At 38.5% G+C, this 21179-nt stretch overlaps 1 long non-coding RNA gene across 1 annotated transcript; it reads left to right on the top strand.

Annotated features, from left to right (window-relative positions):
- The first annotated feature begins 8748 nt into the window (after nt 1–8748).
- Nucleotides 8749–9903, top strand: LOC132541204 (uncharacterized). Its single transcript, XR_009552375.1, has 3 exons — nt 8749–9519; nt 9604–9645; nt 9818–9903. It is a non-coding gene; the product is annotated as an uncharacterized LOC132541204 (long non-coding RNA).
- The last annotated feature ends 11276 nt before the right edge of the window (nt 9904–21179 follow it).

The following is a 21179-nucleotide window of genomic DNA, read 5'->3' as shown; positions in this document are numbered from 1 at the left end:
CATTTAATGAGCTTAAATGCTTTTCTTTTTTACACCATCCCAAGTATTTCCTATGTTGTTTTCACTGTCTCTTGACCCCTTTTGTAGATATCCCATCCCCTTAGTTTTCTCTACTTCACCCTCGGATTTTCTGGTTCTGTTTGTAGTCTGCCTTATTCTGTTTGTGAATCCCTTAAATCTACACATTAGCTCAGACATTATATCCTTTTGTTCACCATCTGTGGCTTTTAGCTCAACTATTGTAACTTTTTGCTCAACTACTTTGGCTTTTAGCTCTGCTATTGTGTCTATTAACTCAGCTACTGTGGCATTTAGTTCTTTACTTTTCTTCTTAGTCTTGATTTCTGCTCTTTCTGATGCTTCTGTTCACCTGTTTCTGTTGTAATTTTCTTCCATTATTTTCCTCTTCAGTGACAAACATAGACTAATGCTTTGGGACCCACTTTCTCTCTCTCTCTCTCTCTCTCTCTCTCTTCTATGCTTTTGTCCTGATGTGTTGATGTAAAGGAGTGCTTCTGTTCTCCCATTTTGGTTGATACAGGTGCTTAGCTGGATAAGTATGAACAGATGCCCTCTTTCATGTATTTATTTCTATGGAATGTGTGGATTCTAATTTGTACATAGTCACTACTAAACACCGGGAGAGAATTTCACAGGATTTCTGTAGATCTAATCTGGATGATGTAGTGCTGTGCTAGAGACCTATAAAGGGCATATAGGGACCCCTCTGTAGAGGTAGGTCTGACTGAGTACAACTTCTGAGCTGTGTGAGAGAAGAGTTTGGATTTTATGCTCCAACTACCATGATGCTTTAGTCAAGAAGATACTTCTCCCGAAGCCAGGCAGGACCCCAGAATCTTGTGGAGAAAGAGATGGTTGTAAACTTTCTCAAGGCACACAAGGGCTTCTTGCAGATGTGGTTTGATCTGTAACTGGCTTTTCAAGTTGTGATTAGAAATTCTGGTTCCAAGATCAACGTGAAGGACCTATCAGGACCCCTAAACCAACATGGAAATGTTACAGTGGATTTCATTGTAGATTGTGATCTTTATCAGTATGTCCTGGGATGGTTGGCACAGGCATGACAGAAATGACAGGGGTATACTCAGGAATGCAGTCTGGATTGCTGGCAGCTGGACAAGCTAATGAGGTGCTTGGATAGCCCGAGGCTGTCAGGACACTGTGCTGCTGGAAGTGCATGGAGCCTAGGGGAGTGGTGTCCAGGTCCATAGGGTTTCAGGACGGCTTGGTAAGATTCATAGGGGTGGCACTGAGGTATAGAAGATATGAACAGCTTATAGCAGGGTGCACAGAATTCCCTGGGATGGTTGTAGGACCTTCAAGGGCTTGGTGGATTGTGCATCAAGGCACACCAGGACTGGCAATATAGCAGAATGGTTTTGGGAAACTGAGGAATTTGTCAGGCTGATATTGGAAAAACTGCTTTTGTTAGAACTGAAAGTAAAAATAAATAAATAAATAAATAAATAAACAAATAAATAAAAAGGGGCAACTTTCCTGCTTCAGTGAACTTAGCAAACACAGACACTTGCTCTTGCATGGTTACTTCCCTCTTGGACCTCTTTGCCCATTTCTTCCTTTTTCCAGTTAGCAAGAAACCTTGCTCTGTGTGAGTACCCATTCATTGGGGAAACTGACGATCCTTCCTAGCCGACTGAATCCACATGGATCCCAGTCACTTTCAAAGCCAGCAACAAGCAGCTCCTGACAGCTTTCAACCTGACGCTGTTGACTGGCTACGGAAGAAAGGCAAACGCTAGAAGAAGAAGAGTGTGATATACCATGTACTTGCCAGTTAGATAACCAGGTAGTTTTCAAGATCAGCAAAATGTATACAATAAGTCACAGGGAAATATAAGGGCATTTGAATCATCAGAAATGGGAATATAAATAACAAGGAAATGCGTGGATCTACACATTTGTTAGCTATTTTCTTCTAAAAATTTTAAAATCTATAGGTTAAATTTCTATTTTGAAAAATAGTTGATTATAACAATTTTAAAATACAGCATTTTGAACGATTTTCAACTTTGTTCAATCCAGAAAACTTTGGATCTGAATTTGGTTAAATAACAATTAATTTAAAATAAATATTTGTTTCTGTCTGCATTAGCTGAAACTGAAAAAATGCTAACATTTTATAGCACCATATATTAAGGAACTCTCACTTACTAACTTAATTTACATTTACAACATTTTTTTCATAGAAATCTTTCTCAACTCATTCAATTTTTCTATTTGTACATCCTTAGAAAAAACCTTTCATCTAATGACTTATTCATTGTTAATTTTGTTCTGTATGAGGTTGTCTATATAATGCCAACCTAAAACTCTTCAGGTGACCACCAGAATAAGATAATTTTTCTCTCTCTTTAAAGATTTATTCATTGAATGATTTATTTATTTTGAAAAAGAAGGAGAGAGACCAGTGCATTACTCAGCTCTGACATGATGGTTCTGGGGGCTGAACATGGGACCTCTGGAACTTCAAGCACTCAGATTCCCTGTCTCCCCAACCCTTGGAAAAAATCATTAAACTTTAGTTCCATTCTTTCTTCACCAGGTTTAATGCTGTGATTCTGTGTGTGCATGACTCCACCACTCCTCATATACTACTATTATTTATTATTTTTTTTAGGTAGAGTGTGAGAGACAGGGAGAGAGAAAGACAAAAAAGGAGACAAAAATGGAGAGTTAGAGAGAAGAAACACTACAGCATTGCTCACTCCTAGTCCTTGTTCTTTCTTTTTTTTAAAAAAAATATATATAATCATCTTGCTCAATATGTATTCTATGCAGAGGTATTTAAAGTTGTTATATGATGTGTTAAAAAAAATAAAACACTTTGGTGTCAGCAAGATACTCACCTGGGAAGCACTTGCTTTGCCATGTGTACAACCAAAGTTGAGTTTCCATTAAGCCATGTTGGAGTTACTATGGCACTGGGGGAAACTTAGGAGTTGTGTTTTTTTTTTTTTTTTCTTTCTCCTTCTGTCTGATAAAGGTCCAGATTAATGAATCACAGCAAAGACAAAGCAAAAACAAACGAAAAATGACTTGGATTCAAGAGTGATTTTCCTCTGTATAGATCTCTATGTAGTACCAGGGGAAAAAAAATAAACATGAAATAAAAGAACAAATTTGGACCAGTTTTTTTTAAAATTTTTTTTATTTAAGAAAGGATAAATTAACAAAACCATAGGGTAGGAGGGGTACAACTCCACACAATTCCCACCACCCAATATCCATATCCCACCCTCTCCCCTGATAGCTTTCCCATTCTCTATCCCTCTGGGAGCATGGATCCAGGGTCATTGAGGGTTGCAGAAGGTAGAAGGTCTGGCTTCTGTAATTGCTTCCCCACTGAACATGGGCGTTGATAGACCAGTCAGTTTATAAAATTTGTATTTATTGATTTATGAACTAATATGAGAAGGACAACCAGATTATTACACTGGAAAATGTGTACCAGGCCTCACACATGCAAGTCCTGTGCTCTACCACTAAACCACCAACCTAGCCACACACAGGCATCATTGATTTTGGACTGAGTCCAAATCATGCTACGCTGGGATCACTGTGTGCTGAGCCTGGTCCCGTAAACACTTTAACTTAGAAATCTGTTTAACCTTAACTCTTAACCTCTTCATTTTGAAATGTTCACAAGTCACACCCTTAGATAATAAGCTTCCTCTTCACATCCTTGAGATAAGAGAGAATTTATGTTACTCTAGTACAGTTAGCTACATAGTTAAATAAGATCAGCTGAAGGCAGTTTAGACCAGAACTTGAGAAGCATTTAAACATCTCAGACAATCTTTTATTGAATGGAAATTGTTTTGGACCAGAGGGCTTTAAGACCTGAAAGATACATACTTCAAGTTACTTCTGCCAGATCAAATGAGCTTATCACAGTTGGGAAAAGATTTTTATTTTCAACCACAAAATTGTTCTTCATTCCTGCAAGACAACAAGAAAAGTGAAGCTGAAAGTGAGCCAGGCATTTTGTCATTCTTCCTTGGGGTGTGAATTTGTTCACATTGCTCTAAATTCAGAACATACTGTTATGCTCTGGAAATACCACAGTGTATTGCTAGGGGATGTAATATGACAGTGAAGAACGTTCATTTCAAGACAGGAATTTTAGTTGCTAGAATGCAATTAATTGTGTGCTTACTTCTGCTCTCATTTTATATGTTCTGGGAATTTACTATGTATTGCCCTGAAATAATTTCATGTAGTGAAAGAGATGAGTAGAAGATATGTGATTAAGGAGCTCAGCACCTCAGGCATGGGCCTCCCAGTAACATACACCCTCCAATAGGAATGGAGTTGTAAGTATGAACTTGCTCTGGACTAAGCCTGAGTTGGAAGGGGGCACTAAAAAAAAAAACGCTCATCTTCATTTTCACACTCAGAAGACTGGAAAGGATTCTAATGACCATTCTTAAATGGGAGACTCAGCCCTTCCGTGCAGGGATACACATTCTTTTTGTTTGTTTGTTTGTTTGTTTGTTTGAATTTTTTTATTAAAGAACTATTACAGATAAATACAACCTTATCCAAAGCTTTGCCACTTTCTAAAAGGCAACCAGTATTATACATATAGATCCATGATCAATAACAGTACTATCAGCATTATTTTATGAAACTTGCCAAAAAAAACTCATTGAAAATAAGATGCTAAGTACCTTCAGTATTTGTTATCAACAGAAGTTCTCTGATACCTGATTCATCTATAGAGTAGAAAGACATATATTATGTAGTGACTATTCAGATTAGTCATTGAATAAAACACCTCTGTATTTGCAGCAAGGTCTACATTTCCAGACTCAGATTATCATGTAAATTATTTTGTCAAAAAGTAATCAAAACATGAGGTGTACCTACTTTTAGCGCCTGTTGCATTTTGTTTCATTTTGTATTACTTTGTTAATGACTTACAAGATTACAAACTTATGGAGATATAGTTCCAAGCAGCACCCACCAGTAAAGGTCTGTGCTCTCCTCAAAGATAACCCTCATATTTCTCACAAAATTTTAGAAACAAGTTATTTCTTTATATATATTTATTGCAAGTTTGTGTGTTTCATTTCTCTATATTTCACATATGAGTGAAATCATCTGGTTGTTTTCTTTCACCACCTTACTTCTCTTAGGATAATTATTTTCAGTTCCATTCATTTTTTCCCCAAACGATAATATACTACCTTTTAAATTTTCAAAATAGTGTTCCATTCATAAATCTCTACTAATTTCTTTCTCCAGATAGCTGTTGAGAGGCATATACTTAACTTTTATAAATAAACCAACACATCGTTTTCTGTTTATTTGATGCAGGTCATTCTCACAGGTGAGAGACAGAATCTCAATATAGTTATAATTTACATTTCTCTAATGATAAGTGAATTGTCTATTGCATTTTTAATGTCTTCAAGACCTACAGCTAGTAAATTCATAGCAGCATATTTAACATGATTATCTGGGGCAGTTTATTTCTTCCTTTTTATTATGATTATTTATTTCACTTCCAGAGTTAAGAAATGGAGAGTAGAGCTGTCAGCAAAATAATGCGGTTTAACACTCTGGCTTGAATAAATCAACTTCTTTATAACATCCTGATGTCATTTCATACCTGTTAGTATTTTTCTTCCAGCAGAGTTGCAAATTGTTCCTGGAATGGGGACTTTTTATATCTCTTCTACTTTGCCACAGCATTCTGGATCTCTGCACATACCAAGTAATATAGCATATGCTTAATAATAGACATCACTGTCAGCGTTGAGACAGTTTATATTACATTACAGTTGTCACAGAAAGCTGGAATTTTTTGTGGCTGCTTGGTTCCCACTAAGAGACCTTCAAGGATTCTTGGTGTTATGACCAACTATGTAGTCTGTCAGAACAGCTTAAGTATATGGCTCTCAGTTATGAAGTTGACTGAACTAGTTGTGGACCACCAGCTATAAAGCTCAGATAGCATCCTAGACAGTGCCAAATAATAATCTGGTCTTTTCAACCCTGCAAGGGAAGAAGAGAGGAAGGAAGAAAGGAAGGAAGGAAGGAAAGAATAAAAAAGGAAATTAATAACATTTTCATTTTGAAATAAATTTCCAACAATAATTTGTTGGCGAAGTGTCTTGAAGAGATAATATATTTAGTCCCCACTTTGAAAGCAGTGGGACAGGTAGTTAAATTTGACAGCTGACAGCTAATTTAGTTTTATGGTTTTTTTTTCAATTTGATCTTAATTTTAGTCTTTCTCCTATAAAGCAACCTTTCTCTTATGTTGATTGGGAGAGATTTTAAATTGAGTGTATTAAGGGCACTAACTAGGATTATATAGACTTTACAGTATAGGAAAGAAATAGAAAAATTTTCTCAAGAAATGTGCATAGAGGTTTTTAAAGCTTATGTATTAATGATATTGAGTAAATATTTTTAGTAGATCTTAAAACACTACTTTTGGGAAGCACAAACAAAAGTAAGACAGTCATTTGCTTAATATGATTTTAGTAATTTTTTCTGAGTTATTTGTAACTATTACTTCAGAAAATCAATTTTGATATTTTTCTTTATGTTTGTAGTGTCCATGGTTTTTATATTAAAAGTAATAAAGCATTAATTTGTAGTTCTTCAGTTGCATATTTTGACTATTCTTACTGTTGGATTTTTTTTCTCCTTTGTAAAATGGGAATCATGGTTGTTCTTTTGTTGTTATTGTTTGTTTTGTTTTCATTTATAAAAAGGAAACACTGACAAAACCGTAGGATAAGAGGGGTACAGCTCCACATAATTCCCACCACCAGAACTCTGTATCCCATCCCCTCCCCTGATAGCTTTCCTATTCTTTAACCCTCTGGGAGCATGGATCCAAGGTCATTGTGGGATGCAGAAGGTGGAAGGTCTGGCTTCTGTAATTGCTTCCCCACTGAACATGGGCATTGACGGGTCGATCCATACTCCCAGCCTGCCTCTCTCTTTCCTTAGTTAGGCAGGGTTCTGGGGAAGGGGAGCTCCGGGACACACTGGTGGGATCCTCTGTCCAGGGAAGTCTGGTTGGCATCATGTTAGCATCTGGAACCTGGCGGCTGAAAAGAGAGTTAACATACAAAGCCAAACAAACTGTTGACCAACCATAAATCTAAAGGCTATAATAGTGCAAATGAAGTGTTGGGGAGTTCTGCATTTTGTAGATAGCTACTAGGTATATTTTAGTTATATTCCAAAGGGCCTGTGGCTAAACTAGTCTTTTTTTTTTCCCTGACCCTGAAGTCTGATATGCAGGTGGATCCAAGTTATTGTCTGGGGAGATGATATCATAGCTGGAAAAAGGACCAGAAAGCTGGATCAAGGAAGAGAGTAGCTCCCAAATTTAGGAAAGGTATATAAATATTGTTGACTGTAAACCCCATTGATTTGATCTGCTCTGAGACCCACATTCAGCTTAGGAGCCTATGTGACCTCTACATCCCTGTAGATCTGAGCTCACATTCTGTAGTCATGAGTAGGAATGTTCCAAGCTGCCCCAGTACCAGGACCCATCTTCCTCAGATGTAGCACAGAGTATGTTGTCCAGCCTCCCTTCGGAGGATAGAACATTCTCTACTGTTATTGATCCACGTTGAGGGCAAGATTCTCTGGGGGCCCACAAAGGGGTCTATTTTGTTGTTGCTGATAGAGATGACCGATAACAAGAGAGAGAGGGATTTGTTTGAGGTCTAGGCCCATCATATCTATTTGGGAATCTCAGGACTCCCCAAATAGGGCCCCAGATTTAGTTGCTTTTATCCACCAAATATGACACCAATAGTAGTAGGTATAATCCATTCTCCAACATCAGAAGCACACATCTTTCTCCACAGTTGGCTGTGGTTTTCAGCAAATATTTGAAGTCTCATTTGTTTAGATTGAAACAGAGAAGAAAATGAGAGGGGGGAGAGAGATAATGAGAGAGAAAGAGAGACACCTGCAGCACAGTTTTGTCTCTCATGAAAATTCCCTTGATGCAGGTGGGGGCCAGGGGCTTGAGTCCTTGCTCATAGTGATGTGGGATCTATCAAGTGTACCACACTTGGTTCCTCAAATCTCCTTTTTTTTTTTTTTTTTTTGGGGAAAAATCAAGCAAGACAGTTCTTTAGAAGACATTAAAGCTATTGGTTTTGTGAATCTGTTATGATGATCTAGGGCAGACTTTTAATGCAAATTAATTTATGATTATCTTTTTCAAAGGTTTACTTTAGATAGCATTCCTTTTATACCTTGTCACCACCATAATTTAGATGCAAAAAAAGCATCTAGAATTGTTCACGCTTCTACAATAGGTAAATATTTGGTAAAGAACTTTGATGGCAATATTCTGTAGTTTTTTCTTTTTTGGGGGGGGTGTATTTTCTCCATTTTATTGGCTAGGACAGAGAGAAATTGAGAGAGGAGGGGAGAGGGAGAGAGAGACAGAGAGACAGAGAGGGAGAGATATCTGCAGACCTTGTGATGTAACCCCATCTTTGGCATTTTACTCTAGGGTAGTCTTTCTTCCTTTCTCTCTCTCCTTCCTTCCTTCCTTCCTTCCTTCCTTCCTTCCTTCCTTCCTCCCTTCCTTCTTCTTTTCTCTTTCTTTCTCTTTCTCTCTTTCCTCCCTTCCTCCCTTCCTCCTCCTCCTCCTCTTCCTCTTCCTCCTCCTCCTCCTCCTCCTCCTCCTCCTCCTCCTTCTTCTTCTCTCTCTCTCTCTCTCTCTCTCTCTCTCTCTCTTTCTTTCTCAAAACTTAGTGTGTACCAGAATGACCCAAAGGACATGGTAAATTACCATAAACTCCTGTGTTTCCCATTCCAAAGGAGAGCTGTATAGAATTCCTGGCAAGATTTCAGGCAATGCTCCGAGTCTTGGGACTAAAATGGTGAGAAGCACTGGTCTAGAACATATTCTAACCAACCACACTAAAAATTCCCTTAGTCTCTTGGCAGACTTGGGTAAGTTAAAGGAAGAGAGTGATGGAGTTAAACAGGATGGAAAGAATCAGAAATGCCCTGACTTGATTGGCAAGGCCACACACAGAAATGGTGGAAACTGCAAAGTCCAGATACTCCTTTCTGTTTTAGTGGAATTTATCTTTGCTTAGCTCTGTAAAAGAGCGAAACTGACATTTATATGATGGCAAACTATAAGACATCATTGCCAGCATGAACAGTTCTGAATACACAGTATTATTTTTAAATGTTTCAGACACCCTGGGAGTGAGTGCAGAAAACCAGATTCATTATCTAAATAATATGAAGAAAGGGATTCCAGATTGTACACTTGGCACAAAGACACCCCTGTCTACTAAAGCAGGTTAGAAGACACAGTGTAAGGCAGCAGCGACTCTTTTAAGGAAAGAAAAATGTATGAAAACATTTTCACAAATATTTTCAGATCTAAATATCCCTACCATTATGAACCAATGCAGTTGAAAACACAGGTTATTTCATTTGAGAACATTTCCTACTCACCAAGGAAAGGTAAGGAACCATATATAGCATGTGGGTTTCATAAAAAGCTACCTCTGTTCAAAACATGTACACAATTTGTTTCTACTCATACAGACCTCCAATAACTAAGGATGATGATGGCCTTGGTGTTTAAAGGTAAGATGTGTTTGTGAGCACTTGGGTTGTGTTTTCTGGGTTCCATAAGTCCAGAAGAACTCTGATTTATAGTCAACAGTTTCAACAAGTGACCCTTGGCACAAAGGGTCTGCTTTTTCAGCTGGTGCTGTTGTTGAAGTTCAGAGGAATAACTCATCTGTCTCTATTTCAGGCATCTGGCAGATGGAGAACTGCTTCGGCATTCCTCATCCCACTAAATGCTTGCAGATGACTTCCATATTCTGCAGCATCTGTTGGTTATCTCATTTCTCTTATGTCAGGTTATTTTCCTTGTTGTGTTTTGAAAAAGATTCCCTCTTCAGCTTTTATTTTCTAAGTGTGCTATTGTTGCTGTCGTCATCTTAGGTGAAATGAACAGATGTGTTTGGTGTTATCCCAGAAGAGAGGCCAAACCTGTGGATAATCTGAAAGCAGAAATGGTGATATGTTTTTTTAAAAAAGGAAACAAGAAAAGAAATAAGTTAAAAGCCCAGCTGAATCACACATGTAAAATATGTTCAGGAAATGATACAAAGACCAAAATTAAACAATCAATAATTACAGGATCTTTTTTATGGATGTTCTTATAAACAATACAGTACTTAAATAAACCTTATATACATGTAGTGTCTATGTGGATGTATATATGTAATGTAAATGTTATTGATAACTTATTGTACATGAGTATGTTTATCTTTACTGAAGCTTTTCAAGAAGAGTGTTTTGTTCTTTACTTGGTACATTATCCAAACAGTCAAATATCTAGGCTCTTTCTGAGGGAATTTTTCTTCATTTCCATAAAAGACAGACACATATAACTCATAATATATTTTAGCTTCTTCATTTGCTTTTTAGAGAACATGAATGATGTTCTGCATATATTAAGGATTTTCGTATTTCCAGATAATCAGATATATAGGGCACTTAGACATGAAAACGAATACTAATGTATTTATTTAAAAGCAGGGTGACAGATGCCATTAAAATTGTGATCTTGAATTTATTAATGCCCAGTGAAAATTTCTTTCATGCAAACTGTTAATTAGACAGTAAGGATGAGTGTTCCAACTGTAATCATTTCCTTCAAAAACTAGAAAACACAATGAACACATGGTTAACTAATTGTCTTATTTCTAAATTATTTGAGATATTAAAATACAGAAACGATGACAGAAGGACATAAAATCATAAAAAGCAATTTAAAATCATATCACTAGTTATGTTTATTCCATCACTTTTCAAAACAACAAAATATTAAAGTTCTGACTGAAGTAGCCTTTGCTTATTCTCCCTTCCCTATTACAATTTCAATCATGAAATGTATTTCTAGTCTATATCTTATACTAAATACACACACACACACAAAATACTACAAAATTTATATACTTATGCAAATACTTTATATGATCCATATTTATGCAGGGCAACTTTGTTTAACATACAAAAAAAAAAACACTTTCAAAGGAACCATTTTCAGCTGATGTTGTTGAAATTCAGAGTAATAGCTTATCTGCCTTCCTGTTGGTATGCTTCTAAAAACCCCTTCTGTTTCATTAGTTTAATCCCCCCTGCTTAACACTATTCTATTTACATAACCACTGCATTCTATTTACATAACCACTGTTAACAAGCACCACCCTCCCTCCAGGGCATTGGTGGTTCAGTGATAGAATTCTCGCCTGCTCCACCCCCTCTTCTTGCCATACCCTAATTTTCACCAGTCACTTTTCTCTCCACCCTCTCTGCGTCGCATCCTGTTCCCACCCTACTGGGCTAGTATATTTTTAAGGACAAGATTGTTTGTAGTAGTTAGTTTAGCTTAGCTTGGTATAGATTGCACTGCATCCTGCATGAATAAAGAGATACTGCGTACAACCCAGCCATGAGTCCCGGGTTGTCTATTACCCGCCTGTGAAGCCAGCCTGTCGAAAACAACATAATGGCGCCTACAACGTGGGACCGGACCTGCGCAACTCCCAGATAAGTGAAGACTTTGCCTACCTATGCACTATGGTCTTCTCTTCTACTTATGAAGAAGTTTGCTAAAGCCTCTACTGTTTCATCATGAGACAGTTACTCTGTCTCTGGAACATTTTGCTCTGGGCCACACTTTGTTTCCCTGACCGGGAACTTTGGTTTCTTGTGACCCTAATCATAGAGCTTGGGAGATGCACTGAGATTTCTCCTTGGACTTTCTGGATTCCCTCTCCCATGTTTCCTGAGGAAAAGGACTACATTTTGCTCCAGGCCACAATTTGGTTCTTTATGACCGTCATAGACCTTGGGATATGCTCGGAGATTTCTCCTGGGACTTTCTGGACTTCTCAAATGTTTCCCATGGAGAAAGACTACTTTAATTTGAGGAGCATTCTCGAGTACCCTGGAAGTCCCCAAGAATGGAGACGCGTGGTTAGTTCTACTCTCCTTATTGGATTCTTTCTTCGATGGGAAGACGCTTTTAAAAGTAGATGCCTGAAGCAATACAGCAGGAACAGTCAGAAGCACCCCAAATGGAATTTCGAGGAGCTTTTTGGACTAGGACGCCCTCCGGGGACTCTTGATGCTACATGGTGAGATCTGTTTCATAAGAGAGTGATTTGAATGACTGAATTTTTGTTTGACATTGACTTAAAAAAAAAAAAAAAGCTAGACACAGCCATGATTTCTAGAGACATCCAGAAATAATCCAAAAAATTGTTTTTTCCTCTTTTGATTTCTTTTTTTACGTCTTGGCATAAATCTGAAATGTTTAATCCTGAAACAATATGAGTTATGGGTGGGGCAGATAGTGCAATGATTATGTTAATTATTCTCATGCCTGAGGCTTCTACCATGGTTCTTCTGTTTACCCTTCTACATTTTATTGATTTTAAACTATTTAAACAACCTTAAAATCATACTAGAAAGGACTTCCAATTATAATGGAGTTATCAATTATAGTAAACTTCTAATCTGCTGCAAGTTTTGTTTGACAAGTAAGTGAATTTCAGCTGTCAAGTCTTCACATGAAAAAGCATCTACTCAAATGGAATTCCTGGAAATCCATTTGGATCCTGTTCTCTGACATCACCCACAAGATGAAATGACTACAACACACCCCCGGAAACCAATGATGTGGCCTGGCACGACCTGAAGAAACAGATTCACAGACTCCAAAGACCACTCTCTACAGAAAAGCAGAATTCTGGTGGCCGACATTCCCCATCGAGACAGACATGCAGCATTTCATTCCTTGGCATTTTCTTCCATGGCCATATACTTTGGACTGACACTTCCATCAGACATACTGGTACACGCTGCTGTGTTTCTCAAAGACTAACTTCAGCCAATTGCCTAGAGACTTTATAGGCCATGTTCCCTCGCCTGCAGACTCTGACCCCAGAGGCAAAAAACTCCCCCTCCTTATTAGGTTATGTCCACAGAGGCAGGAAACGCCCTTTGAGGCAAGAGATGCCCCAGAGGCATGAAGCTCTCCCAGAGGCAAGAAATGCCCTTTCGTCTGCTAGGCCTTGCCCTTTGAGGCAAGAAACGTTCCCCTTGGCATCACACTGGTTATTGCTGTTCGCCTATTTTGTTTTCCATGTCTTATGCCAGTTCTTTTGAAAACGCCTGTACGATATAGGTTTCTATTCACCAACAATCCTGATACTATGGCCATTAGTTAAAAAGAAAGGGGGAATTGTTGGTATGCTTCTAAAAACCCCTTCTGTTTCATTAGTTTAATCCCCCCTGCTTAACACTATTCTATTTACATAACCACTGTTAACAAGCACCACCCTCCCTCCAGGGCATTGGTGGTTCAGTGGTAGAATTCTCGCCTGCTCCGCCCCTCTCCTTGTCATACCCTAATTTTCACCAGTCACTTTTCTCTCCACCCTTTCTGCATCGCATCCTGTTCCCACCCTACTGGGCTAGTATATTTTTAAGGACAAGATTGTTTGTAGTAGTTAGTTTAGCTTAGCTTGGTATAGATTGCGCTGCGTCCTGCATGAATAAAGAGATACTGTGTACAACCCAGCCATGAGTCCTGGGTCGTCTGTTACCCGCCCGTGAAGCCAGCCCGGCGAAAACAACATCCTCCTATTCTGCCTTGGATAATATAATACCTTGTATATGATCTTTTATAAAAGATTAAACACACAATTTTAATTACTAAGCCCCAAAGCAGGCCTATTTTATAAATCATAGTTCCATGTTCTAAATATTTACGTCTCTTTAGAGTTGTAAGCTAGAATCAGAGTCCCGCCCAGTGTGACAAAATTAGGTGAGATCTTTGAGGAGGTGGTGAGTTCAAGAGATCAAAACTATCATGAATTGAATCAATGTACTTAAGAAAGAAGCTAGAGGGATGTCTCTTCTACTATGTAAATGTACAACTAAAAGTCTGGACCGAAAAGAAGATTCTTATCCAATTATGGTCACACTCTGATTTGTGATCTCCAACCTCAAGAAGTATGAGAAATGAATTTTTGTTACTTATAAGTAACACATTCTGTGGTATCTTATCAAAGCAACCTAAATGAACTAAGAGAGATTATCTTGATTTTGCATTCTTCCATAGACCATATGACAGCAATATCTAAATGAACCCCTGTCTCAACCTTCCTTGTCATTGCCTATTGGATGTAGTGATTAATTTGAAGGCTTGGATTGGTGTTTGGTCAAAGAACAAAGGACAAAGAATAAAGGCCAGTCACATTTAAGGCTGTTGTCAGGGAAACAAAGTTATCATGTTCTTTGTGAAAATTAGACAAAATGGATTCCAGTAGCAGCAACTCAAGAAAACACCTTAGACATCTTTCAAAATGGGGATTCAGGTTATTATATTGACATTGTATCCTAGTCAGAGAAATATTGATTTCTGCCTTTTTACTTTTTAAAGATGCCACCACTGATGGCCGCCTCTGTCTTTGTACAATAGTAAAATGGAAAAGTCTAAAGGGAAAACAAGTGTCATTGCTGTTGTTTAGAGGAAGAACAGATTATGTTTGTTCCCGCTAGATACTCTTCATAAAGTACACCTAATCTAAAAACAAACACACCCCCCATGATTCTGATTTTATTTTATTTATTACCTTTTGTTGTCCTTGTTGTTTTATTGTTGTAGTTATTATTGATGTCGTTGTTGTTGGATAGGACAGAGAGAAGTGGAGAGAGGAGGGGAAGACAGAGAGGGGGAGAGAAAGACATACACCTGCAGACCTGCTTCACCACCTGTGAAGCGACTCCCCTGCAGGTGGGGAGTGGCAGGTTCGAACCGCTATCCTTACTCTGGTCCTTGGGCTTTGCACTACCTGTACTTAACCGCTGAGCTACCTCCCAACTCCCTATAAACCTTTTTTTGATTATTCATATTATCTATAAATCACACTTAAATTTTTATCTGTACTGGGGGCAGGCAGTGGTACACCAGGTAGGGCAGACACATTAACTCAGGTTCACACTCCAGTACCCATTTGCATGGAGGGAGCTTCACAAGTGGGGGAGTAGTTCTACAAGTGTTTCTCTTTTCACCTCCCTACCACTCTTCTCTCTCTAATTCTATGTCTAGTGAAAAGGAATGAAATTGGGGGGGGCAGGTGTGGGGGAGAAAAAAATGGCAGCCAGAAGAGGTGGATTTATTGTGCAGGCATCAAAACCCCCACAATAACCCTGGTGTCTGTATAAAAGATGATAATACACAAATATTAAAAATAAACTTTATTGTGCTCTAACATTCCAGTCATCAACAAAACACATTATTAAAAATATGTTGTGGGGAATCAGGCGGTAGCGCAACAGGTTAAGCGCATGTGACGCAAAGCGCAAGGACCAGCTTATAGATCCCGGTATGAGCCCAGGGCTCCCCACCTACAGGGGAGTCGCTTCACAGGCGTTGAATTAGGTCTGCAGGTGTCTTTCTCTCCCCCCTGTTTTCCCCTCCTTTCTCCATTTCTCTCTGTCCTATTCAACAACAGTGACATCAATAACAACAACTACTACTACAGCAACAATAAAAAAGACAACAAGGGCAATAAAAGGGAAAATAAATAAAATTTTAAAAAGATCTTAAAAAAAGTTGTATATACATAATGAATTTAAATTAGAAATATGATATCATAGATGTCTGATGACAGTTTTGTTGTATGAATTTATAAGTATATTTCAAATATATATACAGGTTTATCAGCAAGAGAGAGATTTAACCAAAGTCATGACTTTTGAATACAAGATCATAAGCTTCAAAATGAATAGTGAAAGCAGGTAAACACATGGGGTTTATTTTAAATAGACAAATGAAGAAGCTAACTTGTTAACTTGTGTTATCCTTTTTGTTCACTTGTATTATCTTTTTTGTTCACTTGTATTATCCTTTTTTCTCCAAATGTACTGAGTGCAACATGCTCAGCCTCAGCATACTTAAAAATATTACACGAAGTGTGATGCTACTGAGAAAATATTTCTATAAACTAAAAACTTTAGTCTCAGACTTTTTTTTGATATTTTATCATTGAGAATTTTAATATTCTACGTTTTAGTCTTCAGGCTTTATGTCGATCCCCCTTTTGCTTAACTCTTGCAGGATTGATCAGCTTTCCTTCTACTTGTATTTTCAGCACTGCTGTGTGACATGTTAAAGTTGAATGCTCATAAACACCTGGAAGTTGAACTTCTTTAAAAACTCTTAAGTGTTAGAGTATGTTGTCCGTCCTCCCTTTGGAGAATGGAACAGTCTCTCCTATTGGTGATCCACATTGAGGGCAAGGTCCTATTTGGGCCCACGAAGGGGTCCATTATATTGTTCCTTATGGAGAGGACCAGTGAAAGGGGAGAGAGGGATCTCTTAGAGGTCTAGGTCCATCTTCTCTGTATGGGAATCCCAGGATTCCCTGACTAGGGCCTCGGTGATAGAGTGGAATAGAAGTGAAAAAAAAAAATCATTTTTCTCTTTAAGTAAAATCTAAGTAAATCTTGGCAAAAGAAAGGACATGCACTGTGTTTCTAAAAGGGGAAAAGGAAGGACATTCAATAGACCACATGCCTTGCATATGTGAGGTCCTGGATATGAGCACTAGGGTGCCACACAGGAAAAGTGCTATGCTCTGATCTCTTTTTTTCTTTTCTTCCCCTCCAGAGTTATTGCTGGGGCTCGGTGCCTGCACTACTAATTCAGCTATTCCTGGTGCCTAGTTTTTTCATTTTATTGGATAGAACAGGGAGAAATTGAGAGGGGATGGGAAAACAGAGAGGGGGAGAGAAAGACATTATAGACCTGCTTCACTGCTTATGAAGCTTCTGCCTTGTAGTGGGGGTGGGGGCACCCTGATCCTTGTGCCTTCCTTGCACTTTGGGTGGGCCATCACCTGGCACCCCTCCTTCCTATTCTTTAAAATAATAGTAACAGAACACTGCTTTCAGGAATTCTAAGATATAGCTAGATTTGAGTTCAGACTTAGCATTTCATTTCAGTATACTAATTGTACATCTTAATTAGTATTTCACCTTATATATAATAAATATATACATAGATTCTGATGATCACTAGCCTAAATCTGTCTGAAACATTTTAATGAGTCCAAGAATTATAATGCAGGTCATATTATCCCATCTACTAAATAATTTACGTGAAGTAATTATATATTCTATTTGGATAAAGTTAAGGAAAAAACAAATACAATTTCATTTTTAACTATTTGACTAAGTCTCCTGGACAGTATTACTAGAAAATACTAGTAAATACTATTTCTACCATAAAGCCACCCACTGCTTAATGCCACAGAAAGCCAAATTCTGTCTCACTAGTTTTGCATGAAGGAACAGGATTCCTCTGTGTGCCCCTTTAAATGTGCAAATAGAGGAAAGGGCAAAGGTCAAATCAATCTTCTTGCTTTCCAGGGGAGATACAGAAAAATGAAGAGGAGGATTCCAGGGCAATTAAGGTGGGGGGACAAAGACCATCAGTTCTTCTCTACTCTTGAGTCTTGCCCGACTGGATCTGAAGGAATCTTAATACATTTCCTCCTCCTAAATCAGAACCCAAAGTGGGTCTAACTTCTCCAACCATTCTGAAGTGAATTGAAAAAGAAAGGCGATGGGTGGGTTTGTGCCTCTGAAGTTGTGTTTTTATTTCACAAATTTAGTTTTGGCATATTAACTATTCTTAGAAAAACAGTTCAGAAGTAGTGCACAATTATTATCTTCATGTAATTATATTAAGTTTGGATTCTCTTCTCTCTCTAAGCAGAGATCAAGTAGATTGTGGTGATGAGAATGGTGTTTATGTACACAACTATTAAATTGTAGTCATATAAATCACTATTTAATTAATATGAGAGGGGGAAAATTGATTGTATGTCTAACAAAGGGACTTTTCAAAGCTAACCCAATTACCAAATAATGTGACCATAACAGTAACTATCCATTGTCTTCTCGAACCCTAGAGAGCAGGAACCTCACATTTCCACTATAGAGCCTAAACTTCCCCCAGTCCTGGGACCCTAGGGTAGGACCCACTTTCCCGCACGTTTCTCCCAATTATTATCAAATAATATTGCATCTGCTGATTGCAACCTAATCAACGCAACGAGCGCTACCCCAGCATGCTTCACTTCAGACTGTGTCCAGAGACTTCAGGTGTGGAACGACAATCCTTCAGCTTCATCACTCGGGTGAGACCCTTCCTTTCTTTCTTTCTTTCTTTTTTTATTTAATTATTTATTTATTTATTTATTATTATTATTTTTATTTAAGAAAGTATTAATTAACAAAACCATAGGGTAGGAGGGGTACAATTCCACAAAATTCCCACCACCCATTCTCCATATCCCACCTTCTCCCCTTATAGCTTTCCCATTCTCTATCCCTCTGGGAGCATGGACCCAGGATCATTGTGGGTTGCAGAAGGTAGAAGGTCTGGCTTCTATAACTGCTTCCCTGCTGAACATGGGCGTTGACTGGTCGGTCCATACTCCCAGTCGGCCTCTCTCTTTCTCTAGTAGGGTGGGTCTCTGGGGAAGCGGAGCTCCAGGACACATTGGTGGGGTCTTCAGTCCAGGGAAGCCTGGCTGGCATCCTGATGACATCTGGAACCTGGTGACTGAAAAGAGAGTTAACATACGAAGCCAAACAAATTGTTGAGCAATCATGGACCCAAAGCTTGGAATAGTGGAGAGGAAGTGTTAGGGGGGTACTCACTGCAAACTCTAGTGTACTTCTGCTTTCAGGTATATATTTTGCAGTAGTTTACGGATACGTGTGAACATATGCTCTCTCTCACAGAAACTGATGTATATCTAGATTTTGGGACTTTGTTAGAAAGTGAACCACCTGAAAAGGAATTAGAGTATACTATGAAAGGAAAGGTCTCACCCGAGTAATGAAGCTGAAGGGTTGTCATTCCACACGTGTAGTCTCTGGAAACAGTCTGAAGTGAAGCATGTTGAGGTGGCAATCATTGTGTTGGTTAGGTTGTGATTGGCAGATGCAATATTATTTGATATGGATTGGGAGAGGCATATGGGAAAGTGGGCCCTATCCAATGGTTCCAGGACTGGGGGAAGTAGAGGCTCTATAGTGGAGATGTGAGGTTCCTGCTGTCTTAGGGTTCAAAAAGACAATCGATAGTTAATGTTATCATCACATTATTTGGTAATTGGGTTAACTTTGAAAAGTCCTTTTGTTATGGTTTGCTGTACAGTACCCAGTATCTTGTATATAGCTGTGCTATTGGTTGCTTCTGATCTACTTGGTTTAGGCTTTTGATAGAGTCGGCATATCAATTACACTGCATATACTGAGAAAAGATTCAGTTTGTGTTTTGAAAAACTTCGAGACATACAATTAATTTTCCTCCTCTCATATTAATTAACTAGTGATGTATATGACTACATTTTACTAGGAGTGTACATAAACACCATTCCCACCACCAAAAGACTGTGACCCATCCCTCCCACCGACTCCCATCCCCCTCTGTCCCATGAAGCTGCATGTCTACCCCTCACCTCAGGGTTATTACTTTGGTGCCCTACTTACAATTTGGTCAGGTCCTGCTTTTAGTTTCCCTTTCAGATCTTCTTCCTCAAATTCTGTTGATGAGTGGGATCATCCCATACTCATCTTTATCTTTCTGACTTAGCTCACTTAACATAATTCCTTCTAGCTCTGTCCAAGATGGGTCAGAGAAGGTGGGTTCATTGAGTACCCATTCATTGAGGAAACTGACGATCCTTCCTAGCCTACTGAATCCACATGGATCCCAGTCACTTTCAAAGCCAGCAACAAGCAGCTCCTGACAGCTTTCAACCTGCTGCTGTTGACTGGCTACGGAAGAAGGGCAAACTCTAGAAGAAGAAGAAGTCTTTTTGGCTGATTGATCCTCTAATCATTATGTAATGTCCTTGACTATTTTTTATTACTTTCTTTAATTTAAAATCGATCGTGTCTGAGATGAGAATGGCTGTTCCTGCCCTTTTTTGTGGTCCATTAGCCTGTATGATAGTTTTCCATCCTTTCACTTTAAGTCTGTGTTTATCTTGTTGTGACAGATGGGATTCTTGCAAGCAGCATATGGTTGGATTATGTTTTCTGATCCATCCCCCAACTCTGTGCCTTTTGATGGGTGAGTTTAAGCCATTGACATTTATTGATATTATGGATTTAATGTATTGTAGTGCCATTGTTCAAAAAAAATTTTTTTTTTTTGTTTGCTCTGATATATTTCCAGTATTGTAGTGATGTTCTTGTTTATAAGAGGTCTTTTAGAACCTCTTTGAGGGCCGGTTTGGTGATTGTTGCCTCCTTTAAGTGTTGTTTGTCTAAGAAGGTTTTGATCCCTCCATCTAGTTTGAATGAAAGTCTAGCAGGATATATTATCCTTGGTTGAAACCCTTTTTCATTCAGGGCTCGATAGATATCTTGCCATTCTATTCTGGCTTTTAGAGTTTGAGTGGAGAAGTCTGCAGATAATCTTATGGGTTTTCCCTTGTATGTGACTTTTTGTTTCACTCTTGCAGCCTTTAGGATCCTTTCTTTATCCTTACTTCTTCTCATTGTGACTATGATGTGTCTTGGTGTCTTCAGGTCTGGGTTGATTCTGTTTGGTACTTTCTGGGCCTCTTGAATCTTGATGTCCTTTCTGTTATTCAGGTCTGGGAAGTTTTCTTCTATTATTTCCTCTAGAATGTTTGCTTCCCCTTCCTCTCTTTCTTCCTCTGGCAGGCCAATTACGCGAATGTTACTTCTTTTGAGATCATCCCATATGTCTCTGTTGTTTTCAGTGTCTCTCAATCTCTTTTTAAGCTCTTTCACCTCTTTCTTCATTTTCTCTAGCTCATCCTCTGTCTGACTAATTCTGTTTTCTGCTTCTGTTAGTCTGCTTTCCCTTGCCTCAGCTTCTTTCTTCATTACAGCTATTTCAGCTTTCAGTTCTCTAATTGCCTCAAGATAATCAATATTTTCCTTTGGGGTCTCAACTGTTTTTTACCTAATACTGCCATTCCTTTCCTCCAATGTTGTTTTCATTTCTCTGATTATTAAGTTTATTATTGCTTGCATAC

This window comes from Erinaceus europaeus, chromosome 11 (genome assembly GCF_950295315.1).
Source record: "Erinaceus europaeus chromosome 11, mEriEur2.1, whole genome shotgun sequence".
In the NCBI taxonomy this organism is placed as follows: Eukaryota; Metazoa; Chordata; class Mammalia; order Eulipotyphla; family Erinaceidae; genus Erinaceus; species Erinaceus europaeus.
This window is presented reverse-complemented; position numbering and strand designations above follow the sequence as displayed.